Genomic DNA, 9215 nt, shown 5'->3' with positions numbered 1-9215 from the left:
ACAACACAGAAGAGAGAAGAAAATTATTTTCATCTCATTAAACTCTCCATCTAAACTGAGTGTTTTGCATTTCTCTTGATAGACCCCAAATGGGATCCTGAACAGCAATATTACATCGGTTTTATTTTTCAGCATGATCCACATTCACTTCTCTGCCTCAACCTTAAGCCACAAATGGAGAAGAAGTGGGTCAAACTGCAGTTTCAGTAGAATACCAATTTCAATCAACAATGCACAATGCTAAGAGTAGACATTCCAATTAGCAGGGCAGTAATGGATACCATAATTATAGACCTAACCTACAATTAAGCTCTGACATGATGACCAGAGTAATGGTCTTACAACATAATGACCTATTTGCAAAATGAGTTTTTGTGAGCGGTGTGCTGTTCTCCGCTGTGCAACACTGTATTTAACTTTAACAAATATTTTACACTGAAAAGATCCTTGAAACTGGGGATTGTTGTAACACAGTTGTAACTCACCTGTACATTTAAAATACTGCATGTTTTACCTTTATGAGAACCTTTTAGCTTATGTAAAATTCATATATATATATATATATATATATATATATATATATATATATATATATATATATATATATATATATATATTTTTTTTTTTTTTTTTTTTTTTTTTTTTTTAACTGTTATTATTATTGATTAATAGGACACTGAGCAAATATATGGTTAACAGGTGTTTCTGTCAGAGCTGTTAAAATTATGTTGCCTTATAGAACAGCTATAACATTGCATTGATTAATCAGGTCAAAACTATTTTTTATTCATAAATTTATAGCATCCAAATAATTTGTTAAAAGGCATACAACTAACTACAAAAACCCCCAAAACATTTTATTTTATTGATTTTATTTTCATCCTGAATTAAAAATTGTAACTAAAAACTGAAATTGATTAACCCAACAAATCCGTCCATACCTTTCCCCTATTGTGCTATAAATATTTTGGAGTAGCTGACATATATGGAATATACCAAATATTCATGAACAAAACGAAACAAATAAACAAATGTTACAGTCTTCCCTATAGCTATAAAGTCAACTAAATAAACAGCACAGAGTAAAAGTGCGAGATCACTGCGGATTCGCAAATGGTCTTTATTCGTTTTATTAGCTTGATGTATCAAAGAGAATTGTGACACTTTTACCATTTTTATGCTTTTTTATTTTATTGAGGCGAGCGGGTTTTCCGTTCCCCAGTGGGGGCTCAGCTTTCATCCGCCTGTTTTGATTGGAGGAGGATTTTAGAGGCCGGTTTAACAGTTGCGTTGGCCGCGCGCTTCAGATGGGACCGCACGACAGGACAGATGAGAAACTGCTTCCATCTGGAAACGCAGGGAGAGAAGGAGGGTCGACTCGACACAGTCACCGGCGGTAAGACACACGCATCCTGCTTGCGTTACATCGCACCGGTCACCATCACCACCACCATTCCTACTGCTGGAGGAGCGGAGCGAACGTGCGCGCAGAGCAGCTGCACCTGACTGATCGTGGACGTACCTCAGCTTTATTTCGCCAGTCTTCGTTTAACAGTTGCCTTTACTGGAAGAGGGAAGAAAAAAAAATAATAAAACAAATCAAGCGGGGTTTTACGTTTCGCTTCAAATTCTGGGAGAGGACTTTGTCGAGGAGGACCCAGCGCCTGGAGTGCTAATACACAGACTGCTCTTGTTGGATGTTGATTGTTGGTCAGAGAGAAGAAGTGGCAGCGTTTAGCCGCTGCTGGGACCGTCACTGGACAACCGGTGTCGTCTTTGAAAGTGTTCAAAGGTAGGAAGTGATGCTGCTGTTTGCGACTGAAATGCGCATCGTATCAACGCCGGGCTTTAAAAAAAAAAAAAAAAAAAAAAAAAAAAGCTCTCTTCTGAGGAATGGAGAGGACAGGTCAGCCGTTCTCACCAAAGGTTTTCTCCATACCTCAGCAGTCGTTGACCGCACGCCTATCGTGAACCGTTCACACTCAGTGTGTAGTAAACGCGAGCGCGCCTCAAAACACATTCAGTGGAGCGATTTGCTTTCGTGGACAGTTTGCTGGACAACGAAGCTCTTGCTCACAGCTCAGCGAGCACCTCAACTTTTAGTTTCGGATCGTGAGCACGACGTGGTGGAGACGCGCCGCGTTCCTCTGAGCCGTAGCCTGAGCAAAAAATTAAAAATAAAATAACCTAGCCAAGTTAATAAAACAGACTATAATAGCTATGTGCAGCGCATAAATACGCGTGGTTTTGCTGTAATGGTTAAGCGACGTTATCATTAGCCTGTCAGATTATCATATTTATTTTTGTGACGTTGGCATTATTATGGGACTGTCGATCATGGAGAGTGTCGGGCACAACTTTCCATGCCGCTTTAATAGCCTGTAGCCTAACATCCATAATAAGCATTTCATCTGCCGCATGGTACAGGAACGATGCCCCCGGATCGTTTATTTATTAATTTATTCAGCGAAAAGTTTAATCGATTTTTATTATTGTTTTGATAAAAGCAGCGGGGTTCCCCCCCATCACGGGTTTCTGGTTTGTAGAAGGGAATGCGAGCCGCCTGTCGCTGGAGTGAATCACGGTGGGGAACGAAGGAGTCGTGCGGGTGGTGAGAGAGCACAACCCCGGGCATAAAAACAGTCATATACCCCCCACTGTGAGAATCACACCATGAATCATTACACAAATCTTTTATGAACAATATCAGCTCTGAATTTCCTCGGTAGGACGCGTAGAACTAGTCAAGACTGAGAGATTTAGTGAAGCGAATTACTGTGTGTTTGCATCTGACTGGTAAGGAAAGGCCGTGAAACGTGGGGTTTTGCATTTACAAATTAGCTTTATACGGTCGTTTTTTCCCTTTCTTTCTTTTTTATTTTGATCATAGTTACATTGCAATCTACGTAAGCCTATTTTGGCAATAAATATTTGTAGAATTGTTTTAGAATTTAGTTTTCAAACTCAGTGCAATAGGAAAAAGCAGATTTTATATATATATATATATATATATATATATATATATATATATATATATATATATATATATATATTATATATCTTTATTGCACTGAGTTTAAAACTAAATTTAAAAACAATTCTACAAATATTATTTATTGCATTGATTTTGTGTATGTATGCATATTATATATATATATATATATATATATATATATATATATATATATATATATATATATATATATATATATATATATGTGTATATATGTGTATATATGTATATATATTTAAAATAACATTAAAATAATTGATATTATATTATTTAAATGGGGCAATATAGAAATGTGTTAGTATTAGTTCTCAGTTTTTTTAGTAGTAGTTATTAGCATTAGATTCTTAATAAAAATACAATAAAATAATAATAATAATAATATTTGAAGAACACCATGTACATTAACATGCATTCAATAGAGGGTGCTGTTGTTCTTTTTAGTCCTGGCCCAGTTTGCTTACCACAGTTTTGTCTCAGAGGGCCACTCAAAAAGATTGAGCGCCACCGTCTGTGTTGCTCATGCTCCCCAGGGATGCAGAATTCAATCTAGCAGAGGCTCTGGCTAATGCTGTGGCACTTTGTCAGGATTAACATCTTTCTAGTCAGTGGGTTCTGTTACCTTTGGTGTCACATTACCACCTTGGAGTTGTGTGCAGGGAGAAAAAATGAAGCCCCGGTATCTTGCTCTTGCATTGTGTTGGGTGCTGCGCTGCTCCAGTCCCACATCACTGCGGGTCGATAGAGGAAGAGACTCAGTCATTTTTAACAAATAAAGGCATTTGTTATGGTGACTGGTGAAGCTTCTCAAAAACACATTTTTTACCACCAGCCACATCTAAACAAGACCGAGAGATCTCCGCGCTGACTTTAATTTTCAATTAAAGAAATAAAAACCTCGGCTAGAACGGACCGTCAGAGCTCTTCAGATCAGTCCATATTCTGTGAGGGAGCATTTCATTAAAGCGAGTCTTTTGAAAGGCAAAAGCAAAGTTACGATCAGACGAAGCGCTCCTTTGCACATCATTTGGCTTTGCTGAAAAAAAGGAAAATTAATCTCCACACAGGTAAATTCAGTCATGTTAATGCATGAAGAAAGTCCTTTTGATTCTGCTGGCAGCCTCCTCGGCAGTATGGTCTCATTGTGGTGGTTTCTGCTCAGGCGCAGAATAATGATGATTATACCGGCACTTGGACAGGGCCAAGTTGTTCGTGCCAACTGTCTCCAGTGCAGGAATCTCATGCCATCTGTTAGTGACCTTGGAACACATAAATACAATTTTCTGACTGGTAGCACGGAGCTATAAGAGAACCCTGCACTTTCTAGTGGCTCTTTCCTGGTGATTGATTAAAGTGCTTAGTTTGACGCGATAACCAGCTTATACGATGGCCAGCATCTTTAAGTGTCGTTACAAAGATTCACAAAGAGAGTCTAATCAACACCCTGAAATATGGTGGATAAAATGTTGCAACAGGAGAATAAATTGGATGCGTGCTTTTTTTAAAAATTCCCCTCAAAGAATTATTAATAGAGTATTTGACACAGTGGAGAATTATAGCTTCATTTATACAAAGCAGCCTTCATGCTGAACGTGGTTGTACTAATCACTGCGTGGGTGCGTGGAATACATCCATTCACCCTTATGAAGAGCAATTAGCAAAGCAGAAAATCATACACCCTTTTATATGCTAACTTTTAGAGCAGGGGGTGATTTTCTTTTCTTCCTTTCATTCTTTTAACGCTTTACAAGGCGATGCGATGACAAACGTTACTCATCATTTGTGATCTCACGACTAATGCTGTACGGAGATTTGTGGAGATTGCGGAAAGGATGCCTATTGAATTATACCTGAGAAGATCTTCCTAGTGATACAGAGGTATATGTGGATGAATTGATATGAACGTGCCAGTTGCTGGTCGGTGTTTGTTGTTTTATGAGATTTGGTGTGATATGTGATCTTGTACTAAAATGTTGCCAGTCTGAAGCCTGCTGTTCTGAAAATGCATTGGATTATGAATGAAAACACAGGAATGCATTGTGAATTTACTGCCAACAGTATGGCATGCTGGTTTTACTAGGCTTCACTGTTAATATTCTTCATTTACCCTGGATAGCCTGGAGTGTGACAGGCCAAGTAGATTTTGTCAAAGCAGTTTGGAAATACTTTTTTTCTGATGTCAAGACCACTCTTTGATCTAGCACTATATCATCATACAGCTTTTTTTTAACCTTTGCCTTTGAAGACCATGATGTAACCCATCCTTCTTTCACTGTTGTATCCTGTATTCTTTTATGGATGACTATACATGGATAATATACCACATATTTTAAAATAATTCAAATGCGCCGGTGTTCTCGTGCTCGCTTTTATGTTTCCCGTGCAGCAAAATATAATGCATTTATTAAAGAAAATGATGAAATCATCGAAGGCAATAGCAAGCATGTGAACAGATTGTATATTTTTATTTAGATTTGTGTTATTGCTTCACATGGCTTTACTAATAGTAATACGTCTAGGGTTTGCAGTTTCTGCAGCCTCATGTGTTCAGTCTTGCTGTTAAAAAAAAGTGAACTTTATATAATATTTAAATACATTGAACTATAGGATAATTTTACCAGTGATATTTTGTCCTATAGACCCAGTCATTAAAATACTTGAAATAATTTTACTTGAAATGAACCCAAAATACCAAATCTTACTGCATTCTCACATAGCTGACCTTTAGAAAGAAAGCACTGGTCATAAGTGATGTGTCTTAGGTGTATGGCCAGTAATAGGCCCGATTCTTCTCTCAGGATCGCTTGGCCGTAAAATAGCAGATAGCATTATCCTGAACCCATTTCCACACAGCACAATTAGACATGAGACGCGTAACCTTTTCTTCAATAATGTATCCTACGACAGTAGTGCCGCCCCCTTTCCCTCTCCGTTTGAATTTCAGCCATAATAACACAGATAAAACAGGCGTGATGGGGTAGATACAGGAAGCACAGGGATATTTCATTTCGTAAGGACGTCAACATGTGGTTGCATGATTATGCGTTCCATGAATTCCTGTAAGTAAACAAGTACCTTATTTGTGAGTCTAGATACCAGCCATCTGGTTAGTGTTACCAAGGTTTTTCACAGGTTTGCAACTCTTCCGTTTTGGAGTGAGAAAGGGGTGGGTGGATGAACTGATCTGCAATGACACGCTCCATTACTCCTTCTTTGCATCTGCAATAAAGCTAATTGTTGGGCTTCCCCTGTTTAAGCCCAGCATAGCCACGGTGCACAGTAACACTAATATTCAAGACACTGAAGACAATGAGCTTGGGCTGCGTTCCTCGTAGACCAATCAGAAAGAGCACACCGGCACAAATGGATCACAAATACCCCCTCCTGTTCCTCTTGAAAGTGAACTAACATCTTTTAATTTACAGATCACCCATAGCCCGCAATCAGAGCGTTAAGTGCTCTGGGTTCATTATCTGGTGGCATATGGTGATGCATTTGCATAATACGCTAATACTTACTCCAACTCTGTTCCTTTTATCCTTCACTGTGCTATTGGCAATGTACGATTTGGCGCAATTAAACATTTCCCTGAGATGAATACTCATTGTTCTTTCGTCTAATTAAGTCTTCGAACGTAATGAAACAATAGCGAAGAGCACACCTTTGACTCACAACCTGATCATTGTAATTTTGCTCGACGTGTATGGGAGTGTTGTCTCTGAATGCGCAGGGTGCATAAATCGTTACGTTATTCTGTCTTTAAATATTTATTTTGCTGCCTCACCAGCCCAGAAATTACTAGAACAAAGGGAAAAAGACAGAGAATGCCAGTCACGATGACAGCGGCTAATGCTTGGTATTTGTCTCTTAGCTAGTTGTCTCTTGCGGTTTGCAAGCGCTACGCCATCACGCGACTTTTCATAGCAACGTTCAAGTAGCTTATTGTTTCCTACTTAATGGTAATGAATATTGCTGCAGATTGTTGATATGCAGAAACAAAATAGTGAAAGGGAAATCTCTTAAAATTAGCTCACTTTAAGACATGAGGCATGAAATTGGATTTTAAGTTTGCTGTAGAGAGAGAAAGACGGAGAGAGGGAGGAAAAGTGCATTGCTGTTCTCACAGTTCAATGCATCCCTCATTGCTTGCTGTCCTTTTACTCTGTTGTATTTCCTCAGAGCTGCTGCCTCACCTGTTCTTAATATTTAATGTGGTGGAGGGTCTTTTGGGCTTGTAATGAAGTGGAGGTCAAGAGCTTCCTCCAGCTTCTTTCCTCCAAACTGGCCCTGTAAATGTCAGACGGCTGCGAGAAAAGAGTCTGAACTTTCCCCCGTCTATCTCAGTCAGTCATCTCTTATTTCTCTTCATCACTGCCCACTCTTTTTCTCCCTCTATCTCCACCAACCTTCGTCAGAATTCATCTCAGAGCCCTGGCCTCCACTCAGCCATAACCTGAGCTTTTTCCATGTTATATTACCACCTCATCAGCCTTTTTTCTGTCACTCATCTCCCCTCTACTACCATTTTTTTCCCTTATCTGATGAAAGACGCAGAAAATCCACCAAAACAAAATGAATTTGACACGTGTGATGTGTATGGTTATGGATGGCCGCACAGGATGTTTCTTTTCAGCAGATCTTTTTGTTTGCTTTGTTTATATAGGCTATATATTTTTTTTCTGTTCTCTGAGGACACGGTCATTTCTTTTGGCAGAGATGGAAAAAGATGTAACTCATCGCCTCCCGCACTTAGCGCTTCTGTTTTGTGCGGTCCTGGCCATTTCGGTGGCCTTGATAAAATATTCATCCCTTTTAATCCCTAAGCTGACAAAATGGTGTGTGAAGAATCAGGCTATGTTCCATTCCACTGACCATCTGATGGGCAGCCTTCTCTAAAGACCTGGCCACAATGCTAGCGTTTGGCTGGTTCACTTAGAGAAAACAAGAGGCCCAAATCTAGCAGCACTGGGGCTTTGTCAACAGTGAATAACAAGCAGGCCAATTACAACTCAGTTACCAAAAGAACAGGGGAAAAGGCTGCGAGGAACAGCAACTCCCAAACGGTGAGAGAAAACTAGGTTTATGGAACAGATGATGTGAAAGATAAAAGAATTTGTTGAATAACCTGGTGGGCCAATATTTCAGGCGAGGGATATGGATAAAGGCTTCCAATTTTTGTGTTTATACATAATAAGTAGAATAAATTGAGCTTGCACTACCGGGACTTTAACAAGTACTGCACTGATAACCTTCTGTAGTCCTTGGCATTCACAGCCGTGTATCCGCGATCTCCAAGGTCTCACATTAACTTTTGGAGGGAAATCTGTCTCGAATGAATTATGATGCAAAAATAATCCCAGGGGTTTTTAATCAGTAATTTTGTTTACTTTAGCCAATCGCAGGGCCCCAGTTCCAGGCCGTGATGTGGCCCTTTCTCTGCCAGGATCTGAGGACTTGAAAAGATATGTAAATTATATTATTTTCTCTATTATACCTCTTAGTTTTTCAGGGGATTATAATGGGACAAGATGCATGATTGATTACATGTATTTAGCTAAATTTAACTATCTGAAGAGCTCATTTCCTCAGAGGGAAATCTCAGCTAAATCAATAAGGATGAATAATATGTATTTTTTTAATGAATGAATGAATGAAAGAAAGAAAGAAAAGAAAGAGAAAGAAAGAAATAGAAATGAGTTTGAACTCAGCTGGTTTGGAACATCTGGTGTTCTATAATGTATAAATTATTTTGACTTGATATGCTAATGAAATTTTTAGGCGAAAGAGAAATAAAACAGTCCCAGCACATGTTCTCGGATCCCAGTTTTCCTTCCTATTGACATTTTAAAGAGAGGGGCATTCAGTCAGTCCATCTCTCCAAAGGTTATTTGTGTGATTTTCGGTTTTAACCCTGAGATCAACAAAAATAGCATGGAACGAGTGAATAATTTATTTAGTTCTGCTTCTAGTGGCTGGGTTAATGGGAAGCGGTTTGGTCACAAAGGCATACATTTGTAAATGAGGCAGATAAACCTTTGGGTAGACAAGGAGCGTTTTGTTTGACACAGGAATTCTGTTGTTGGCTGTTTTGGTTGTCAAGTACTCTGGGAAGGCAGGATGTGTACTGGGCCTACAATGGGCCTTTCAGCTAAGCATCTCAGATGCACGGCGATGCTGTCCCGCCTCCTTTCACAGTGCCCTAATC

General features: G+C 39.1%; 1 protein-coding gene across 1 annotated transcript in view; it reads left to right on the top strand.

Annotated features, from left to right (window-relative positions):
- The first annotated feature begins 1273 nt into the window (after positions 1-1273).
- Positions 1274-9215, top strand: part of cdh11 (cadherin 11, type 2, OB-cadherin (osteoblast)) — a 47904-nt gene continuing 39962 nt past the window's right edge. The window contains exon 1 of the mRNA XM_043244809.1: positions 1274-1792. The gene's annotated coding sequence lies outside the window, so the exon portion shown is untranslated. The remainder of the gene's footprint in view (positions 1793-9215) is intronic.

The sequence above is a fragment of the Puntigrus tetrazona genome, chromosome 7, assembly GCF_018831695.1.
Source record: "Puntigrus tetrazona isolate hp1 chromosome 7, ASM1883169v1, whole genome shotgun sequence".
NCBI classification, from domain to species: domain Eukaryota; kingdom Metazoa; phylum Chordata; class Actinopteri; order Cypriniformes; family Cyprinidae; genus Puntigrus; species Puntigrus tetrazona.
The sequence above is the reverse complement of the archived record's forward strand: the minus strand, read 5'-3'. Positions and strand labels throughout refer to the sequence as shown.